This window comes from Adiantum capillus-veneris, chromosome 5, assembly GCF_014529385.1.
Source record: "Adiantum capillus-veneris isolate H3 chromosome 5, ASM1452938v2, whole genome shotgun sequence".
Classification (NCBI taxonomy): domain Eukaryota; kingdom Viridiplantae; phylum Streptophyta; class Polypodiopsida; order Polypodiales; family Pteridaceae; genus Adiantum; species Adiantum capillus-veneris.
Genome location: NC_140935.1, coordinates 144,905,981 through 144,930,222, shown reverse-complemented (window position 1 = coordinate 144,930,222; position 24,242 = coordinate 144,905,981).

Genomic DNA, 24,242 nt, shown 5'->3' with positions numbered 1-24,242 from the left:
AAAGCAATTTAGAGCAGCATAAGTAACCATCAAATGTTAAATCAATTGTAATGCTGAAGAACAGTTGTTCCGCACAAAGGTTTACTTTAATATCCATTGATATGGTTAAGTATGCCATATCATACCATCACAAAGGTTGACCTTACTCTATATGCATCATATACCCAACAAAGTTCTTAGGTCAGAAGATCAAACACTGCAAAGAAGGTTATAGGGCATACAATTGTGTGTACATGTGAGTTTTACCACCCCCTCCGTGTTGACAACCTAGTAACCAAACCAGCTACACAAATGTGTTCTATCCAATACCAATTTTTTAATTGATTACTTTATGCAAGAAAAATAACCCAGCCTTAGAATAGACACTTTGCAAGCAAGATCAACCACTCTATATACATGGATTTACCCAACACAAGCTCTATCCACCAAAAGAGGAGCATTGCACTATAAGTTTGAGGCCGGCAAACATTGGAAGCCCAAGCAAGAATACTTGCTGCTGCATGTAATCAGGTAAAATTATCCTAGTAAATAACAAACCATGTAAATGTGATCAAGTTTGTTGCATTTCTATCAGTACCAAATACCCTTTGTAAAATCTACCAAAGCGCCCAGTCAGAGAAAAAAGGGCAATACAGTATATTTTTAAGAAATATTTAATACTTGAGGTAGAGTAAGTGAATCCCAAACTAAGCATTTAAGAGTTCCAAAACAAATCTTTTGGGAATAAAAGATAATATAGGGCCATGACTAATAGACATCATATTGCCTTACCCTTACAACTTATTAGAAGGTTGCTAGTTGTATATGCTATAAAGTCTTTCAAAACTCCCAACAATCTCCCACTTTAAAGACAATGTGCCTTTAAGCGAGTTATGAAAAATTTTCAAAGGGTAGACTATTTGCTACTAGATATCAAGGTTATCATCTTTGTGCATCTTGAAAAGCTCTATGCAATTGTCCTCAAACACCTCATAAATGAAGTGATACCTCACATCAATGTGATTTTTCTTCTCATGAAATAGTGGACTCTAGGATTAAGCTCTAACTATCGCAATGCAAAATTGAAACCTTTGCCATTGACACCCAAATCTCCCACTAGATGTGTGTGCCATATAGCTTCTTTGCTGGCATCTAACACAGAAATATGCTCTGCTTATGCGAAAGAGTGAGACTTACAATTTTACAAACAAGTCTGCTATGAAAGTGCAACACCAAGGAAATTAAAGACATAGCTTAACATAGGCCTTTGTTTTCCACATTCCCTCAATTTATATCCATGTAGCCAACTACGCATGAGTCTTTGTCTCCAAAGCAAACACACAACTCTCTTGTACCATTCAAAAAACTCATCAAGTGTATATGGTGTTACTTTGATCTACAAGTGGCAACATGAGTTGGACCTCTCAACCTTATCGACACTCTTTGAAGGAAAATTAGAACTGGTAAGGTTTTGGCATCTTGATCATCTTTGGAATTTAGAGCACCTACTACAAAATCTTGCAGTCAAATTGCTAGCAAGGTCACATAGGCAAAGGGGAGTGCTCAAAGGCCCAAAAGACCTTATTTTTATGCTTCAAACTTAACACAGGTGTTTTGATGGATTATGTCAGTGATGTAAGGGTAGAGACCTTGTACATGTGACTACCTTTTGGAAAGGATTGTTTGTGCATATGCAAATGCTATGATATGGTTGGACTCATGTGTTATGTTTCTCATGACACCATGTTATGGTTTCTCATGTGCGTATGAAAAATGCTATGATATGGTTGGAGTCATGTGTTATGTTTCTCATGACAACATCGATACGAGATAGGCCACCAACAATGCATTAGATGAAAGGGTCGATGACCTTTGGATCGAGGGTGTTTCCTAGATCTTCTTTTTGTTAGGCTCATCTACATAGCTAGTACGTTGAGGATTGAATGACCTACACGGCTAGTGCATCAGGGATCTTGCCTTGGCTTAGCCTAAACACCCGGTGTGGTACCAAAGAGGTGTGGCACCTAAAATAGTATGGTTGGTGTTGATATCCTAGTATACAGACTTCACCACAAGTGTATTGAGGGTGTGTGGGAGGCATCGTAGCTACTCTGTGTGCTTGAGGGGGATGTACAAGGGCCATTGTGGGAACACAAAAGTAGTTGAATAGGCATCGCATGCTGTTTCAAGCCCCTCTTGGGAGCGTAGGTAGTTGAAGGTGAGAATAGCTCACATACATAGGTTTGACGTTTGTAGCTCCCACTCTCACAAAGGTGTTGCGCAAGCAATGTTGGGTTTTCCCTCAGCATCATGCACATATATACTTGCGCAAAGAGGAGGCAACATTGGCATCCGTTGGCCATCATTGGTTCTCTATAACTTCATTTGTAGCTCTCTACAACTTCATCCCCAACTCTCATAGCTCTCTCATGAGCTGATATGGTCCGCAGTTGTCCCATACAATATCCTTGAGGATTTTGGACACCTTGAGAACATTCCGAATTGATTGTCATGGATTTGTGGTGTAGCCTCATATGCACACATAGGTATTTAGACTCGCGTCGACTTCAAATCAACATCGACACGTAGGTACAAGATTGCAGGGGGGGACATTGTCTTGCTCCATATATGTTTTTAGAGGTGTACTTTTGGCCTCTCTACATGTTTTAGAGAGTGGATTTTCATTGTCATACACGTTACAATAGTAATGCATGACACTTGTGGCTTACTTTGAGATTGGATCTCACTTCTACATACATATAGCATGTTCATCTTAACACACGTGACAATTATGAGTTTCTTGCAGGATACATGTGTACTTTTTGCAGCTTTATCCGCACTTGGTTTAATAGGTTTTGCATCAGTCTACTTTCTCAGTGGGAGGTTATGTGTCAACAAATTTCATTTTTAATGTACTTAAATGAATTTTCTCCCTCTAGAGAGAAAATAAAAATAGTAGAAGACAATGGGCAGAGGAATGTGTTCGTGAACCAAAGAGTTCCAAAATTTGAATGCATTTTTCAATCCCTATCCACAATATTTGAACCTCTTCTATAAGTGGTGCTAGATAAATATCAATGTTCTGTACCTTGTTTTTTCATGGAACAAGTAGTGACAATAGAAGATGGCCCTTCTGCCAGCGTAATTTGATGCAAATTCAATCGGGATTTTGTGGGATGAAAACGGGATGTTTACGAGTCCAAAAGAGACCAAAACACATCCCAAAATTCTCCAAAAGTGAGTAGTATCGCTAACCAAAAGGTGGGAATGGGAGCCAAGGTGCTATCATACACACATACCAACTGAAATCTATGTGGAGGTAAGGTATGTGGTCTACAAGCCTCCCATGCAAAAGAGAAGGTAAGAGGAGAAGTTCTAAAAATAGAAAATTACTTTGATACAAACTAGGGTGCGTATTTTTTATATAACTTAAAAAAAGGCATTTCTGAAAAAAAACGCCCACCAAACTTATTGGAAACAACAAGATAAACAACTTTCTAGTACAAAGTTTTTTGAGTTAAGGACTGCAAGAGGGAGTTTTCTTTGTTTTTCTGTAGAAGTGCGCTAGAGAGAACAGGAGAACATCTATCTTCTTAGCTCTTGAAGCTCCAAGCAATCCTCAGCCAAAAGGAAGCTTACCATGCTCTTCTCAAAGCTCATCATATCCTCTCTTTCTTGAAGTTTTGGCACATGTATGTGATGTATGATTGAGTTTAAGTTAATGCTTGCTTTGCAATTGTCATGCTCAACTATGCTCAATGCTACACAATTAATTGATTACTCAAGTTAATATGTGATTTTGGTTGTACTTTAATCCCAATTCTCTAAAATTGATATCAGAGCATATCTAGCTTATCTCTTTCTTTTTGAAGAATTGGTGGTTATAGGATTGAGCATGAAGGGTTGAACCTTTTAACTTAGTATTGCGATCTATTTACTCATGTGCTCATGTATTGTACAACTTGAACACCCTAGGAGTTGTCGTATTAATAGTGGACCCTTATGGGGGTTACCTTTGGTTTTACCACTATTGAGCGCACAGAAGGCTCAAAAGGATTTTGTTGGTTTCAAGATAGGCAATGATATGACCATTCTCTCTACCTTGATTAATTAAAAGAGTTCAAACCAATGGCATGTAAGATACAAAGAGATTTCTCTTGATTTACAAAGGGGAATAGTTTTGTTCATATGAAATAGTTATCTCTCACAAGGAAGTTCTAATTCACAGAGCACCATCACTATGTTTGAACACAATCAAGAAGAGGAGAGAGCGATTGACTTCACCGATTTGGATTTTCACAATGATGCTGTAATTGATTATGGAATTTGGGTAGTTGTTACGAGACTGGGCACCCTCATGTTGCATGTGGTTAACTACAATTGGGATGGTTTGCTTAATGGTTAATTATGTATTGTCTATTTGATTTTACTAACAATGAGTGCATGATGGTTTGTAGATTGAAATTCTGGGAGTTGACAAGGAGGCATTGGCAAATAAAAATCCTCTAGGTCATTGTATTCTTGCACAATATTTTAGATCTTTTATTAATAAGCCACTATGACTCCTTTGTAGATAGGACAATGCGAACTCACCCTAAGAGAGTCATGCAATAAGTAACGTGTTCCACTCATAACTAAAATGGGATTGAAGTGTAAAAGAGGGGCTTCCAATTTTGGCACCAACAATAATTTCAAATATCAAATACCAAACTCCACAAGAGGTGCCATGGAGTTTGGGGCTGCAATCTTTAGGCCTTTCTTATGTAGATACTCAAAATTTTCCCTTCCCTCTCTCTTATGCTATGTTGTGTTACTCTGTATACTCCATGATTATGATTATGTCTACATCTCTTACAACCCCTCTTACACTCTTTCCTTGTCAATTTATTCTCTTGTGTGTGTGTGTGTGTGTGTGTGTGTGTACTTGAATTTGGAAGGAGATGCTAACATGTTGATGGTGAAGTCTATGAGAAATTGTGGTTTCTAAGCAACCGGTCTCCCCAACTCCCAATGGTGGTATCAAAGCAACAGGTTCGAGGAAATTGGCAATCAAAAATCCAGAAATTCAAGGAGCAAATTGTGAATCGGCAATATCAAGTCCACAAATTGAAGCAAATCGGCAATCAATCGACAAAATGACGAATTAATTTGACTTATCGGCCATCAAGATACGGTATGTCGAGTTTCAAGTTCCAAGTTAATGCCTAAATATTGCGGATCGTGAAAGCAGCAGAATGAGAGTCAAACGAGCAAGGAATTTTGAAGAAATTGAAGAAGCGGTGATTAAGAATTGGGTATTTTCTTGAAGAACTGCATTGGCAGAATTGAAACAAAGAAGACGAAAAGGAGTTCAAGAAGAGTATTGGCAAGAGGACGGTTTTGAGAAGAGGATGGAAAGGGGACAAGCCTTGTATTTCAAAATATCTCCACAAGGGAGAAACTAAAGAGAGAAAGAAGTCAAGAAGCAGCAACTATTCTTGGCACAGATTTCCCATGCAAAGGAACTCAGCCGAAATCCAACCAAATTGAGATCCTTCGGCTCACACCTGCTGTGAGAAGGCCTATTTACACACCCCAAACCAAGCTGTTTGACTACCAACCTATCGTCAAGACTTTGCATCAAAAGGAGCACCCTGAAATTTTCACGCGCTTTGTCTTCTTTCTTGCGGTCCAAGGATGCCTGCAGAGCTCGCTATATCTCCTCTCCCCTCTCCGCCCGCTGCATCTTGCAGTTCTACTCATAGCCACCGACCTTTTTCACATGCTTTAACCATAAAAAAGGTGAGGCCTGACTTACCTTACCATTAGTCAGTCGCCCACCATATTTTTTTTAACAAGCCATCCAATTAAGGGACCCTTCATACTCCTCCTCTCAACTCGTTACTTGGAAGACAAAAATATATAAATATAGATATATCCACCAATAAAAACATCTTCACTTCCCTGGCCTAACTTCATCGCATTCAAATTCTTCGAGCTCATCACTCAAAAACCCCTTTTCGGTCATCTGTTAAGATTTTTGAAGCAGGCTTCCCATATAAATGTTTTGACGCTCTTGTTTGACGTGGTTGTCGAAAACCTCAAAGGAACTAACGTGGGGCTAGAAATAACCGATTCATCATATCGGAAGGCTGACCACATTATTAAATTGTTATTTCCATCGTCTTTTGGAGATACGGGAGATTAGACGATGGCAAAAGTTCAATTACTCTGCAGACTAACCGCTCAATTGTTCATCATTTTCAACCGAACTTGATACACCACATTTCCGAAGTGACGCCACCACTAACCGTCAAGCTAAGTACCCATTCATTTTTTATTATCTCTTTATTTTTATTTCTTATCATTATCATGCATATCATCATATACATATACAATCATAGCCCTTTATAATATATATATATATATATATATATAGAAAGAAAAGCACGCCATCATGGCACACCTTCCACATGCACCCACAGTTGTTGAGCAGCTTGCCAATCTGCAACAATCTCTCATGTACGAATGCATATGAAGACAAGAGCTTGAAGATAAATTATTGTTGCATTCTACACGCATAGAATCTACACCGGCACGAAAGGAAAACAAAGTTAGTAGAAAAGCTTAACTTTCAAGAATTTTGATGGCACTAAAGATGCTAGCATGGTTCTAGCATGGTTTAGTCAATTAGATGACTATTTTCATGATGAAGACTTTCCCGAACGTGAAATGGTAAAGTGTGCATCAAATCATCTCACCAGTAGCACTGCATTGTGGTGGAACTCCACCAAAGAACATGGTAAAAGACCACGTATTTGGCATGCATTCAAAAAGTTGTTTTTACTTCAATTTTTGTTCACACAATATAAAGCTAAAGCACGACGCCAGTGGAATTTAATCCGACATAGTAAAAATGAAGATGTGCAAGGCTATACTGATCGTTTTTGGAACTGTTTAATTCAATTACAAGCTATTGAACATGTCAGTCACATAAAATTAAAGCGTAAGTATGTATCTGGTTTAGCACTGCAAATTGGTGTTGAGATACTCTAATGGTAATAAAAAGTTGAAGTGTTTCAAATGTTTTCAGTATGGTTACTATGCAGATAAGGGCCCAAAATGTCTTACTAAGAACAATGACCAACCCAATGGCTGAGTTACCCAAAATCCAAACCAAACACCCTTCAACAACAACTGCCTGAACGGTGCTACTATTAACCTCATCTTCAAGATGCCAATCTCAAAAACAATGGAGTGGAAGCTAATTACGCTGAGGAATATGATCTTGAGTATGATCACAATGATAACCCATCTTCAAGTAATCCTATATCTCATCACACTTTGCTTAAAGTGAAAGGCACAGTCGAGGATGAAAGTGTCACCATTCTTTTAGATGATGGCAATAGCCATAATTTTATTGTTAGGAAATAAGATGTAGCTAAATAGATAATTGAGTAGATTACTTAATGGAGAGAGACAGATTTATATACACGAGATTATAGAGTAGAGAGAGAGAGAGAGAGAGAGAGAGAGAGAGAGAGAGAGAGAGAGAGAGAGAGTACACACGATATACGTGGTTCACTCAATGTGGGCTACATCCACGGGAAAGCAGCCACTCAATGGCTTTAGTACTTCAAAACAAGAAGTAGTTTACAAAGGGATTATACCCTTAATGGAGCTCCCGCCTTGCTTCACTCTCACCACCTCACACTCACCTTGTTGCATCAACTTCACACTATGAAATGTGTGTAGAAATGGCCTCCTTTTATAGGCCAAAAGGGCTGCCCTCTCTTATGAGAGACAGCCATGTGTAGCCGCCCTTGTGCGAATAAGTCCAAATCGGACCCTCCAATCCGCCCATGTGTGGCCGCCCTTGAGAAGACAAGTCCGCTTTTGAATTCGGCCACCGGCCATTGAAACCGGCCACCGGCCACCGGCCATTGACTTCCGACCACCGGCCATCGGCCATTGACTACCGGCCACCGCCCAACCAACCGGTTGTTTTCCGACCACTTTCCGGCCGCCGTCCGGCCATAATATTCCGGCGAAAAAGAATATTCCGACGAAAAAAAAGTCTTGGGGCCCTCCGCCCCTGAGGCCTTTAAAGTTGCCCCTGATTCTTGTCCGTGAAAATTTTGGTCTCCGGTGAATGATTTTCCTTCACGCACGATGGATTCCCCTCATAATGGGGGCCTTACAAATGTGCGCTTTTACCATAGAAAATTACAAGGGTAAATCAGGCTCCATACTTAACAATCTCCCACTTGGAGACTGATCTCCAAACCAAACCTGTGACTGCTTTCCATTCTGGCTTCTTATCCTTGAATGCCGATTGAAGATGAGCAAAAGCTCAACTTCTCCTTGTTGACCACCATTGTAAACATGTCTGCAGGATTTTCACTTGTATGCACCTTTCCTAGCTTTAGTTGTCCCTCTTCCAAAAGAGTGCGTATGAAGTGATATCTCACCTCAATGTGCTTTGTCCTTGAATGAAAGGCTGAGTTCTTCGCAAGATGGATAGCGCTTTGGCTATCACTGTACAAGACACAATTGTCTTGTTTGAATCCAAGCTCTTCTAAGAATCTGTGAAGCCACATAATTTCTTTGCTTGCCTCCGTCATTGCTACATACTCTGCTTCCGTGGTAGAAAGTGAAACCACTTTCTGCAGCTTTGAAGCCCAGCTTACTGCTGTGCCTCCAACCGTGAACACATAGCCAGTAGTGCTCCTTCGAGTATCTTTGTCACCTTCCATATCTGCATCATCATACCCTTCTAGAAAATTATCAGTTCCTCCAAAATACAAAGCATTTGTTGTTGTCCCTTTTAGATACCTAAGTATCCACTTCACAGCTTGCCAATGCTCTTTACCTAGGTTATCCATGAACCTACTCACAACTCCCACTGCATGTGCAATGTATGGCCTTGTCCAGACCATAGCATACATTAGAGAACCTACCGCTGCAGCATATGGAACTTTAGACATATAGGCTATCTCCTCTTGTGTCTTTGGACACATATCCTTCGTTAGTTTAAAATGAGCAGCCAAAGGTGTAGAAACTGGTTTTTCATTTTGCATTGCAAACCTTTCTAGTACCTTCTTGATGTAATCTTCTTGAGATAGCTTTATTGTCTTCTTCGTCCTGTCCCTTCATATTTTCATACCAAGAGTCCTCTTTGCAGCACCTAAATCTTTCACTGAAAAAGATTTGGACAGCTCCTCTTTTAGGTCTTTGATGTCCTGCATGTTAGCACTTGCAATCAATATGTCATCAACATACAACATTAGGATGATGAATTTCCCATCTCCCAAATTCGCCGTGTAGACGCAGTGATCCGAGTTGCATCTTGTGAATCCATGATCCAACATCCATCGATCAAACTTCAAGGACCATTGTCTTGATGCTTGATTTAAACCATTCAAGCTCTTCTTTAATCTGCAAACCATTTTCTCCTTACCTTTTACTTCATACCCCTTTGGTTGAAGCATGTAGATTTCCTCCTCTAAGTCACCGTGAGGGAATGCCGTGTTTACATCCATTTGCTCGAGATTTAGATCATGAGCAGCCATAAGGCTTAAGACAAGCCTAATTGAGTTCATTTTTACAACAGGAGAAAATATTTCATTGAAGTCAATACCTTTCTTTTGAGAAAAACCTTTTACCACAAGCCTAGACTTGTACCTTTTCTTCCCACCTTCTTCTTCTTTTAGCTTGTACACCCATTTGTTTTGAAGTGCCCGCTTAACTTTAGGCAACTCAACCAACTCCCATGTTTGGTTGCGATGTAGTGAGTCCATCTCCACTTGCATGCTCTTCGTCCATTCTTCTTTGGATTCATGTTGCATAGCTTCTTCATATGATTCCGCCTCTCCAGAATCTGAGATCAAGAGATGGTTGAAGGAAGGAACAAACCTTTGTGGAGGTCTACTTGCTCTTGTAGATCTTCGGGGAATAGGTTGAGGCTCCTCATTTGGTTGACGTTGTTGCACATTGTCACCGTTTGTAGTCCTTGAGTCTTCACCGTCCTCAAGCTCCATGTACTCATCACCTGTTTCTTTTGTTTGTTTTCTTTCCAATCAATCTTTGGACATATTTTGTTCGTTAAAAATTACATCCCTACTCCTTAAGATTTTACCATCTTCAGGATTCCATAGGCGATACCCAAAGTCTCCTTCTCCATAGCCAATGAAGAAACACTTTTTGGACTTTGCATCTAACTTGGATCTTGGGCTTCTATCTATGTGCATGAAAGCCTCACACCCAAACACTTTGAGAAATGCATAATTCACCGGTTTACTTGTCCATGCCTCTTCTGGAACTTCCCTATCCAATGCCGTTGAGGGTGACCGATTGATTAAGTACATAGACGTACTTACAGCTTCCGCCCAAAGCTTAAGCGGTAGGCCTGCATGTAGCCGCATGCTTCGTGCTCGTTCCATGATTGTACTGTACGTCCTTTCCGAAATCCCATTTTGTTGAGGTATCCTTGGGGTTGTCCTTTGCCTCCGAATGCCATTGCTAGCACAAAAGCTTTCAAAAGCTTGGCTACAATATTCGCCTCCATTGTCGGATCTGAGGCATTTAACCTTGGTACCTATTTCATTCTCCACAAAGGCTTTCCACCTTTGAAATATGGAAAATACATCGGATTTATTCTTCATGACATAAACCCATGTTTTTCTAGTTGCATCGTCTATGAATGTTACATAGTACAATGAGCCACCAAGTGATGGTGTACTTGCAGGACCCCAAACATCAGAATGAACCAACGCAAGTTTTTTATTTTTTCTTTCATTTCCTGATTTTTGAAATTTTACCCTCTTTTGTTTACCATAAACACAATCTTCACAGAACTCTAAGTCCACTTCTTTCAAACCTGGTAGAAGCTTCTTTGTTTGAAGGATTTGCATTCCTTTGGCACTCATATGCCCAAGTCGGTAGTGCCACACCGCACTGCCAACTTCTGTAGTTGCTGCACAAGCTGAAGGTTGCGTGCTAACAGTACACAAGTAAAGTGTACCGACTTTTTCACCCTTGGCAACCACCAAAGATCCCTTTGAGATCTTCCACTGTTTGTTTCCGAATGCAATGTTGTGACCTTCATCGTCCAATTGTCCTCTAGAGATCAAATTTTTGCGAAGAGAAGGAACATGCCTAACATCTTTAAGCTTCCATTCATTTCCGTTAGCAGTTTTGACAGAAACTGTACCTTTGCCGACAATCTCACAAGCTTCATCATCTCCCAAGTATACATACCCAAAATTACCTTTGGTGTAGTCTTGGAAATGTTGCTTGTGTGGTGTCGCATGGAATGAAGCCCCGGAATCTACTATCCAGGAATTAGACACATTGTCTAATGAGAGAATTAGAGCATCTTGCTCTACTTTACCTGCCACATTGGCCTTCGATGTTGGCTTGTTGTCTTGAGACTCTGTCTCCTTCTTCTTCTTGGACCAGCAATCCTTCTTGACGTGGCCCTTCTTGCCGCAGTTCCAACATTCAAGAAGTGACTTTGTGCGTGACTTGCTCCGCCTTGAGCGATCACGACCCTTTTGGTTTTTGAACCTCTCCTTAATCCTTCCTCTTGTTTCCACTGATAGTGCAACACTTGATGATTCTCCTGTGCTTCTCCTTCGCATTTCCTCGCTTAGGAGAACACCCACAACATCATCAAACTTAAGAGTATTTGTGCCAGAGATATAATTACTTACAGCCATCACAAGGCTGTCCCAACTATCCGGTAGAGATGATAGTATAAGGAGAGCTCGCACTTCGTCATCGAAATTAATTTTCACTGATCGAAGTTGACTTATGTTTGTGTTAAAGTCATTTAGGTGTTCTGCAACTGAACCATTCTCTGCCATCTTTAGATTGAACAAGCGCTTCATAAGAAATACCTTATTGGATGCCGATGGTTTTTCGTAGAAGTCGTCAAGTGACTTCATCAAGTCTTCCGTGGTCTTCATCTCCGAAACATTGAAGGCCACCATTGACGCCAAGCTTAACCGGATTGTTCCCAGTGCCTTTCTATCAAGGACAATCCATGCTTCATCTACATTGTTGTGGGCTTCTTCGCAAACCGCATAGTGGCAAATAGAGGTCCTTCTGGTAGAGATAGTCTTCAATCTGCATCTTCCAATGTTGGTAGTTTTTGCCGTTGAACTTCTCAATCTTGAGCTTCCCTTCCTCCGCCATAACTCCCACTCAATTCAAGGAATCCTTTCCTTGAGATAATTTAGCTACGAGCAAACCTTGCTCTGATACCAGTTGTTAGGAAATAAGACGTAGCTAAATAGATAATTGAGTAGATTACTTAATGGAGAGAGACAGATTTATATACACGAGATTATAGAGTAGAGAGAGAGAGAGAGAGAGAGAGAGAGAGAGAGAGAGAGAGAGAGAGAGAGAGAGAGAGAGAGTACACACGATATACGTGGTTCACCCAATGTGGGCTACGTCCACGCCAAAGCAGCCACTCAATGGCTTTAGTACTTCAAAACAAGAAGTAGTTTACAAAGGGATTATACCCTTAATGGAGCTCCCGCCTTGCTTCACTCTCACCACCTCACACTCACCTTGTTGCATCAACTTCACACTATGAAATGTGTGTAGAAATGGCCTCCTTTTATAGGCCAAAAGGGCTGCCCTCTCTTATGAGAGACAGCCATGTGTAGCCGCCCTTGTGCGAATAAGTCCAAATCGGACCTTCCAATCCGCCCATGTGTGGCCGCCCTTGAGAAGACAAGTCCGCTTTTGAATTCGGCCACCGGCCACCGGCCATTGACTTCCGACCACCGGCCATCGGCCATTGACTACCGGCCACCGGCCAACCGACCGATTCTTTTCTGACCACTTTCCGGCCGCCGTCCGGCCATAATATTCCGGCAAAAAAGAATATTCCGACGAAAAAGAGGTCTCGGGGGCCTCCGCCCCTGAGGCCTTTAAAGTTGCCCTTGATTCTTGTCCGTGAAAATTTTGGTTTCCGGTGAGTGATTTTCCTTCACGCACGATGGCTTCTCCTCATAATGGGGGCCTTACAAATGTGCGCTTTTACCACATAAAATTACAAGGGTAATTCAGGCTCCATACTTAACAATCTCCCACTTGGAGACTGATCTCCAAACCAAACCTGTGACTGCTTTCCATTCTGGCTTCTTATCCTTGAATGCCGATTGAAGATGAGCAAAAGCTCAACTTCTCCTTGTTGACCACCATTGTAAACATGTCTGCAGGATTTTCACTTGTATGCACCTTTCCTAGCTTTAGTTGTCCCTCTTCCAAAAGAGTGCGTATGAAGTGATATCTCACCTCAATGTGCTTTGTCCTTGAATGAAAGGCTGAGTTCTTCGCAAGATGGATAGCGCTTTGGCTATCACTGTACAAGACACAATTGTCTTGTTTGAATCCAAGCTCTTCTAAGAATCTATGAAGCCACATAATTTCTTTGCTTGCCTCCGTCATTGCTACATACTCTGCTTCCGTGGTAGAAAGTGAAACCACTTTCTGCAGCTTTGAAGCCCAGCTTACTGCTGTGCCTCCAACCGTGAACACATAGCCAGTAGTGCTCCTTCGAGTATCTTTGTCACCTTCCATATCTGCATCATCATACCCTTCTAGAAAATTATCAGTTCCTCCAAAATACAAAGCATTTGTTGTTGTCCCTTTTAGATACCTAAGTATCCACTTCACAGCTTGCCAATGCTCTTTACCTGGGTTGTCCATGAACCTACTCACAACTCCCACTGCATGTGCAATGTTTGGCCTTGTCCAGACCATAGCATACATTAGAGAACCTACCGCTGCAGAATATGGAACTTTAGACATATAGGCTATCTCCTCTTGTGTCTTTGGACACATATCCTTCGTTAGTTTAAAATGAGCAGCCAAAGGTGTAGAAACTGGTTTTGCATTTTGCATTGCAAACCTTTCTAGTACTTTCTCTAATGTCCAGACCATAGCATACATTAGAGAACCTACCGCTGCAGCATATGGAACTTTATACATATAGGCTATCTCCTCTTGTGTCTTTGGACACATATCCTTCGTTAGTTTAAAATGAGCAGCCAAAGGTGTAGAAACTGGTTTTGCATTTTGCATTGCAAACCTTTCTAGTACCTTCTTGATGTAATCTTCTTGAGATAGCTTTATTGTCTTCTTCGTCCTGTCCCTTCATATTTTCATACAAAGTATCCTCTTTGCAGCACCTAAATCTTTCATTGAAAAAGATTTGGACAGCTCCTCTTTTAGGTCTTTGATGTCGTGCATGTTAGCACTTGCAATCAACATGTCATCAACATACAACATTAGGATGATGAATTTCCCATCTCCCAAATTCTCCGTGTAGACGCAATGATCCGAGTTGCATCTTGTGAATCCATGATCCAACATCCATCGATCAAACTTCAAGTACCATTGTCTTGATGCTTGCTTTAAACCATACAAGCTCTTCTTTAATCTGCAAACCATTTTCTCCTTACCTTTTACTTCATACCCCTTTGGTTGAAGCATGTAGATTTCCTCCTCTAAGTCACCGTGAGGGAATGCCGTATTTACATCCATTTGCTCGAGATTTAGATCATGAGCAGCCACAAGGCTTAAGACAAGCCTAATTGAGTTCATTTTTACAACACGAGAAAATATTTCATTGAAGTCAATACCTTTCTTTTGAGAAAAACCTTTTAGCACAAGCCTAGACTTGTACCTTTTCTTCCCACCTTTTTCTTCCTTTAGCTTGTACACCCATTTGTTTTGAAGTGCCCGCTTAACTTTAGGCAACTCAACCAACTCCCATGTTTGGTTGCGATGTAGTAAGTCCATCTCCTCTTGCATGCTCTTCGTCCATTCTTCTTTGGATTCATGTTGCATAGCTTCTTCATATGATTCCAGCTCTCCAGAATCTGAGATCAAGAGATGGTTGAAGGAAGGAACAAACCTTTCTTGAGGTCTACTTGCTCTTGTAGATCTTCGGGGAATAGGTTGAGGCTCCTCATTTGGTTGAGGTTGTTGCACATTGTCACCGTTTGCAGTCCTTGAGTCTTCACCGTCCTTAAGCTCCATGTACTCATCACCTGTTTCTTTGTTTGTTTTCTTTCCAAGTAATCTTTGTACATATTTTGTTCGTTAAAAATTACATCCCTACTCCTTAAGATTTTACCATCTTCAAGATTCCATAGGCAATACCCAAAGTCTCCTTCTTCATAGCCAATGAAAAAACACTTTTTGGACTTTGTATCTAACTTTGATCTTAGGCTTCTATCTATGTGCATGAAAGCCTGACACCCAAACACTTTGAAAAATGCATTATTCACCGGTTTACTTGTCCATGTCTCTTCTGGAACTCCCCCATCGAATGCCGTTGAGGGTGACAGATTGATTAAGTACACACACCGATTACAGTAGAGAGAGAGAGAGAGAGAGAGAGAGAGAGAGAGAGAGAGAGAGAGAGAGAGAGAGAGAGAGAGAGAGAGAGAGAGTACACACGATATACGTGGTTCACCCAATGTGGGCTACGTCCACGCCAAAGCAGCCACTCAATGGCTTTAGTACTTCAAAACAAGAAGTAGTTTACAAAGGGATTATACCCTTAATGGAGCTCCCGCCTTGCTTCACTCTCACCACCTCACACTCACCTTGTTGCATCAACTTCACACTATGAAATGTGTGTAGAAATGGCCTCCTTTTATAGGAAAAAAGGGCTGCCCTCTCTTATGAGAGACAGCCATGTGTAGACGCCCTTGTGCGAATAAGTCCAAATTTGACCCTCCAATCTGCCCATGTGTGGCCGCCCTTGAGAAGATAAGTCCGCTTTTGAATTCGGCCACCGGCCATTGACTTTTGACCACCGGCCATCGGCCATTGACTTCCGACCACCAGCCATCGGCCGTTGACTACCGGCCACCGGCCAACCGATCGGTTGTTTTCTGACCACTTACCGGCCGCCGTCCGGTCATAATATTCCAAGGAAAAAGAATATTCCGGTGAAAAAAAAGTCTCGGGGGCCTCCGCCCCTGAGGCCTTTAAAGTTGCCCCTCATTCTTGTCCGTGAAAATTTTGGTTTCCGGTGAATGATTTTCCTTCACGCACGATGGCTTCTCCTCATAATGGGGGCCTTACAAATGTGCGCTTTTACCACAGAAAATTACAAGGGTAAATCATGCTCCATACTTAACAATCTCCCACTTGGAGACTGATCTCCAAACCAAACCTGTGACTGCTTTCCATTCTGGCTTCTTATCCTTGAATGCCGATTGAAGACGAGCAAAAGCTCAACTTCTCCTTGTTGACCACCTTTGTAAACATGTCTGCAGGATTTTCACTTGTATGCACCTTTCCTAGCTTTAGTTGTCCCTCTTCCAAAAGAGTGCGTATGAAGTGATATCTCACCTCAATGTGTTTTGTCCTTGAATGAAAGGCTGAGTTCTTCGCAAGATGGATAGCGCTTTGGCTATCACTGTACAAGACACAATTGTCTTGTTTGAATCCAAGCTCTTCTAAGAATCTGTGAAGTCACAGAATTTCTTTGCTTGCCTCCGTCATTGCTACATACTCTACTTCCGTGGTAGAAAGTGAAACCACTTTCTGCAGCTTTGAAGCCTAGCTTACTACTGTGCCTCAAACCGTGAACACATAGCCAGTAGTGCTCCTTCGAGTATCTTTGTCACCTGCCATATCTGCATCAGCATACCCTTCTAGAAAAATATCAGTTCCTCCGAATAGACAGCATTTGTTGTTGTCCCTTTTGAATACCTAAGTATCCACTTCACAGCTTGCCAATGCTCTTTACCTGGGTTGTCCATGAACCTACTCACAACTCCCACTGCATGTGCAATGTCTGGCCTTGTCCAGACCATAGCATACATTAGAGAACCTACTGCTGCAGCATATGGAACTTTAGACATATAGGCTATCTCCTCTTGTGTCTTTGGACACATATCCTTCGTTAGTTTAAAATGAGCAGCCAAAGGTGTAGAAACTGGTTTTGCATTTTGCATTGCAAACCTTTCTAGTACCTTCTTGATGTAATCTTCTTGAGATAGCTTTATTGTCTTGTTCGTCCTGTCCCTTCATATTTTCATACCAAGAGTCCTCTTTGCAGCACCTAAATCTTTCATTGAAAAAGATTTGGACAGCTCCTCTTTTAGGTCTTTGATGTCCTGCATGTTAGCACTTGCAATCAACATGTCATCAACATACAACATTAAGATGATGAATTTCCCATCTCCCAAATTCTCCGTGTAGACGTAGTGATCCGAGTTGCATCTTGTGAATCCATGATCCAACATCCATCGATCAAACATCAAGTACCATTGTCTTGATGCTTGCTTTAAACCATACAAGCTCTTCTTTAATCTGCAAACCATTTTCTCCTTACCTTTTACTTCATACCCCTTTGGTTGAAGCATGTAGATTTCCTCCTCTAAGTCACCGTGAGGGAATGCCGTGTTTACATCCATTTGCTCGAGATTTAAATCATGAGCAGCCACAAGGCTTAAGACAAGCCTAATTGAGTTCATTTTTACAACACGAGAAAATATTTCATTGAAGTCAATACCTTTCTTTTGAGAAAAACCTTTTACCACAAGCCTAGACTTGTACCTTTTCTTCCCACCTTCTTCTTCCTTTAGCTTGTACACCCATTTGTTTTGAAGTGCCAACTTAACTTTAGGCAACTCAACCAACTCCCATGTTTGGTTGCGATGTAGTGAGTCCATCTCCACTTGCATGCTCTTCGTCCATTCTTCTTTGGATTCATGTTGCATAGCTTCTTCATATGATTCCAGCTCTCCAGAATCTGAGATCAAGAGATGGTTGAAGGAAGGAACAAACCTTTGTGGAAGTCTACTTGCTCTTGTAGATCTTCGGGGAATAGGTTGAGGCTCCTCATTTGGTTGAGGTTGTTGCACATTGTCACCGTTTGCAGTCCTTGAGTCTTCACCGTCCTCAAGCTCCATGTACTCATCACCTGTTTCTTTTGTTTGTTTTCTTTTCAAGCAATCTTTGTACATATTTTGTTCGTTAAAAATTACATCCCTAGTCCTTAAGATTTTACCATCTTCAGGATTCCATAGGCGATACCCAAAGTCTCCTTCTCCATAGCCAATGAAGAAACACTTTTTGGACTTTGCATCTAACTTTGATCTTAGGCTTCTATCTATGTGCATGAAAGCCTCACACCCAAACACTTTGAGAAATGCATAATTCACCGGTTTACTTGTCCATGCCTCTTCTGGAACTCCCCCATCCAATGCCGTTGAGGGTGACCGATTGATTAAGTACACTGACCGATTAGAGAGAGAGAGAGAGAGAGAGAGAGAGAGAGAGAGAGAGAGAGAGAGAGAGAGAGAGAGAGAGAGAGAGTACACAAGATATACGTGGTTTACCCAATGTGGGCTACGTCCACGGGAAAGCAGCCACTCAATGGCTTTAGTACTTCAAAACAAGAAGTAGTTTACAAAGGGATTATACCCTTAATGGAGCTCCCGCCTTGCTTCACTCTCACCACCTCACACTCACCTTGTTGCATCAACTTCACACTATGAAATGTGTGTAGAAATGGCCTCCTTTTATAGGAAAAAAGGGCTGCCCTCTCTTATGAGAGACAGCCATGTGTAGACGCCCTTGTGCGAATAAGTCAAAATTGGACCTTCCAATCCGCCCATGTGTGGCCGCCCTTGAGAAGACAAGTCCGCTTTTGAATTCGGCCACCGGCCATTGACTTTCGACCACCGGCCACCGGCCATTGACATCCGACCACCGGCCATCGGCCATTGACTACCGGCCACCGGCCAACCGAACGGTTGTTTTCCGACCACTTTCCGGCCGCCGTTCGGCCATAATATTCCGGCAAAAAAGAACATTCTGGCGAAAAAAAGTCTCGGGGGCCTCCGCCCCTGAGGCCTTTAAAGTTGCCTCTGATTCTTGTCCGTGAAAATTTTGGTTTCCGATGAGTGATTTTCCTTCACGCACGATGGCTTCTCCTGATAATGGGGGCCTTACAAATGTGCGCTTTTACCACAGAAAATTACAAGGGTAAATCAGGCTCCATACTTAACAATCTCCCACTTGGAGACTGATCTCCAAACCAAACCTGTGACTGCTTTCCATTCTGGCTTCTTATCCTTGAATGCCGATTGAAGACGAGAAAAAGCTCAACTTCTCCTTGTTGACCACCTTTGTAAACATGTCTGCAGGATTTTCACTTGTATGCACCTTTCCTAGCTTTAGTTGTCCCTCTTCCAAAAGAGTGCGTATGAAGTGATATCTCACATGAATGTGCTTTTTCCTTGAATGAAAGGCTGAGTTCTTCGCAAGATGGATAGCGCTTTGGCTATCACTGTACAAGACACAATTGTCTTGTTTGAATCCAAGCTCTTCTAAGAATCTGTGAAGCCACAGAATTTCTTTGCTTGCCTCTGTCATTGCTACATACTCTGCTTCCGAGGTAGAAAGTGAAACCACTTTCTGCAGCTTTGAAGCCCATCTTACTACTGTGCCTCCAACCGTGAACACATAGCCAGTAGTGCTCCTTCGAGTATCTTTGTCACCTGCCATATCTGCATCAGCATACCCTTCTAGAAAAATATCATTTCCTCCAAAATACAAAGCATTTGTTGTTGTCCCTTTTAGATACCTAAGTATCCACTTCACATCTTGCCAATGCTCTTTACCTGGGTTGTCCATGAACCTACTCACAACTCCCACTGCATGTGCAATGTCTGGGCTTGTCCATACCATAGCATACATTAGAGAACCTACCCCTACAGCATACGGAACTTTAGACATATAGGCTATCTCCTCTTGTGTCTTTGGACACATATCCTTCGTTAGTTTAAAATGAGCAGCCAAAGGTGTAGAAACTGGTTTTGCATTTTGCATTGCAAACCTTTCTAGTACCTTCTTGATGTAATCTTCTTGAGATAGCTTTATTGTCTTCTTCGTCCTGTCCCTTCATATTTTCATACAAAGTATCCTCTTTGCAGCACCTAAATATTTCATTGAAAAAGATTTGGACAGCTCCTCTTTTAGGTCTTTGATGTCCTGCATGTTAGCACTTGCAATCAACATGTCATCAACATACAACATTAGGATGATGAATTTCCCATCTCCCAAATTCTCCGTGTAGACGCAGTGATCCGAGTTGCATCTTGTGAATCCATGATCCAACATCCATCGATCAAACTTCAAGTACCATTGTCTTGATGCTTGCTTTAAACCATACAAGCTCTTCTTTAATCTGCAAACCATTTTCTCCTTACCTTTTACTTCATACCCCTTTGGTTGAAGCATGTAGATTTCCTCCTCTAAGTCACCGTGAGGGAATGCCGTATTTACATCCATTTGCTCGAGATTTAGATCATGAGCAGCCACAAGGCTTAAGACAAGCTTAATTGAGTTCATTTTTACAACAGGAGAAAATATTTCATTGAAGTCAATACCTTTCTTTTGAGAAAAACCTTTTACCACAAGCCTAGACTTGTACCTTTTCTTCCCACCTTCTTCTTCCTTTAGCTTGTACACCCATTGGTTTTGAACTGCCCGCTTAACTTTATGCAACTCAACCAACTCCCATGTTTGGTTGCGATGTAGTGAGTCCATCTCCACTTGCATGCTCTTCGTCCATTCTTCTTTGGATTCATGTTGCATAGCTTCTTCATATGATTCCGGCTCTCCAGAATCTGAGATCAAGAGATAGTTGAAGGAAGGAACAAACCTTTGTGGAGGTCTACTTGCTCTTGTAGATCTTCGGGGAATAGGTTGAGGCTCCTCATTTGGTTGAGGTTGTTGCACATTGTCACCGTTTGCAGTCCTTGAGTCTTCACCGTCCTCAACCTCCATGTACTCATCACCTGTTTCTTTGTTTGTTTTCTTTCCAAGTAATCTTTGTACATATTTTGTTCGTTAAAAATTACATCCCTAGTCCTTAAGATTTTACCATCTTCAGGATTCTATAGGAGATACCCAAAGCCTCCTTCTGCATAGCCAATGAAGAAACACATTTTGGACTTTGCATCTAACTTTGATCTTAGGCTTCTATCTATGTGCATGAAAGCCTCACACCCAAACACATTGAGAAATGCATAATTCACCGGTTTACCTGTCCATGCCTCTTCTGGAACTCCCCCATCCAATGCCGTTGAGGGTGACCGATTGATTAAGTACACAGACCGATTATAGTAGAGAGAGAGAGAGAGAGAGAGAGAGAGAGAGAGAGAGAGAGAGAGAGAGAGAGAGAGAGTACACACGATATACGTGGTTCACCCAATGTGGGCTACGTCCACGGGAAAGCAGCCACTCAATGGCTTTAGTACTTCAAAACAAGAAGTAGTTTACAAAGGGATTATACCCTTAATGGAGCTCCCGCCTTGCTTCACTCTCACCACCTCACACTCACCTTGTTGCATCAACTTCACACTATGAAATATGTGTAGAAATGGCCTCCTTTTATTGGCCAAAAGGGCTGCCCTCTCTTATGAGAGACAGCCATGTGTAGCCGCCCTTGTGCGAATAAGTCCAAATCGGACCCTCCAATCCACCCATGTGTGGCCGCCCTTGAGAAGACAAGTCCGCTTTTGAATTCGGCCACCGGCCACTGACCATTGACTTCCGACTGCCACCGGCCATTGACTTCCGTCCACCGGCATCGTCCATTGACTACTGGCCACCGGCCAACCGACCGGTTGTTTTTCGACCACTTTCCGGCCGCCGTCTGGCCATAATATTCCGGCGAAAAAAAAGTCTCGAGGGCCTCCGCTCCCAAGGCCTTTAAAGTTGCCCCTGATTCTTGTCCGTGAAAATTTTGGTTTCCGGTGAATGATTTTCCTTCACGCACGATGGCTTCTCCTCATAATGGGGGCCTTACAAATGTGCGCTTTTACCACAGAAAATTACAAGGGTAAATCAGGCTCCATACTTAACAGTTATTTCCGCACTGTTGGCACAAAAACTCTTTCTTTGAAATTTCTTCACCTCACAAAGTTAAAACTATTTTTAATAATCAACATTTTAATTGCAAAACCCGTCACTTTTGAATGGTGCATTCGTGAATAAAGCACCTCTACATAGTAGCACAATTCCCACAACAATACCTACAAGTGTATATTAATCATATGTTCCTATGGGCCCTCATACCCATGTAGCTCCCACACCCCCGATTGTTTCGACAGCTAGTATTAACATGTCATATCCTATGTTTGCTATGTCTAGGGCCACACATATGATATTTGGGCACCACATGCCACAACATCATATCCAACTTGGGACCCGAGGATCGCTCATATGCCTAGCCGGATGCCAAGCCCATTCCACATGCAGTCCCGAGAGTACCTCTCCCCACTATACCTTCTCACTTGGGTGACTTGGAAACATTTTCTCAAGATATCAATCGATCTATTAATGAAAATATGCGTAACACACCTGATAGATATCCTAGAAGTAAGGCGGTACAAGTGTCCAAGCTCACACATAGAAATACAATGGAGACGGGGATGCTAGAAAGCATATCAAAGTATTTGAACAAATATGTGATTCCCTAGGAGAACACAACAAACTACATAAGAGTAATGATTTAAGCCCGATCTTGAGTGGAAAGGATGGGGATTGGTATAGGACCCTAAGGGTGGAAGAGAAAACGATTTACCCTACTCTTAGGAGACTGTTCTTGAAAGAGTACATATGAGAGGGAGTGCTTTGGGGTGTAGCATCTCAGCTGCAGAAAGCCCAACGAGAAGAAGGGGAGTTTGTGAGAGACTTTATTAGTTTCTTGAAGCATTTGAATTCTCATTGTAATCCAAACGAGCTCTTCAATAATAACCAATTGCTCGATAGATTCATTAGGGGACTACGACATGAGGATATCTATAATGGCCTAGTCATTAGAGGTATCACCACTTGGGAAGAAGTCACCACCAATGCAATCCAATTGGGGGACAATTTAATGATTCGGAGAGTGTCTGTTGAGCCTAAATCTACTAGCTTGCAAGCATTGCGGCATGAGCCAATGACCATAAAGCCTATTGTTAAAGAGCCAAAGATATCTGAGATGACTTTAACAAATCTCAACAAGGCCATTCAAGAAAGTCTTAGAGATAATTGTGCCTCACAGAATAGCCATATGTATCCAAGAAGGGAAAAACAATGGTGCTCAGTTTGCTTTGGTCCACATAGAACTAGTGAATGCCCTGCATTTAGAGTAAAATTCAATGGGAATTTCAATGCATGTGGTAGGCACGGTCACCAAGCTTAGGACTATATAATGTTCAAATGTGTGATGACGAATAGACCACCCTTGGCCTGGATGGATTCACCTCGAGTTCTTGCATTGATGCCTGTGCCCCACCTGTTGAACAAATTTTGCAACACATGGTTCCTAGAGCCCAAAATGTTGCTCAAGCTACACAGCTACGTCCTCCAGTGCTAGGACCACAACCCCCGCATCCAAGAGTCAAACATCTAGTGCTTGTTTGGAAGGCTGTGAGGAAGATATAGACCCTACTATTGCCTATGGGATGGATGCATTTTAAGTGTTTCCACAATACTACATGAAGGACTACTGGGGACAAGTCAAACATGTGTATCAAGTAGTTGCTCTTCAATGCTATGAGTGTGGGGTCCGCATTGTGTAGCTGAGTGTTCTATTAGACCACAAAAGAATGCCACACTAGTGCATACCAATCAAGGGAGCACATCTACAATGCCAATACTTAAGTGTAATCAATGTGGCATAGATCATTTGATTGCCCAATGTCCTAACAATCCAAATGCACCAAGGATCACACCATTGAACTTAATTGAGATTATTGAGGCACCATCACAAAGTACACCGGTGGTACCAGTAAATGTACTCGCACAATCGATGCTCCAAAACCAAAATTATATTCTTGAAGAAAGAAACATGGCATCAATTTCCCAATCCAAGAAGAAGAAGAAAACATGAAGGAAGAGATCAAAAAAGATAACAAAGTCAAACCCCAATTCAAAGACTAACACAGGGACTGGTCACGACCCCGTGTATATGAACGACACTGAAAAATGATTCTGATTCAGGTGAGTGAGACCATGTAAACTAAAACGACTATTAGAAAAGGAAAAAACAAGAAGGATCATGATGAGCCACAATGGACACAACCCCCGGGGGATTCACCATGGAAAACTTATTGTGCCACGTAAGTGCAGGGGAGGGGGGTTTCTTTCCAAGTTACATAAGTGTATAAGGTAGGGGTAGGCCCCCAATAATTTATCTCCCAAGCCTAAAAATAAGGGAGGGGGTATGTTTATGGGGGGGG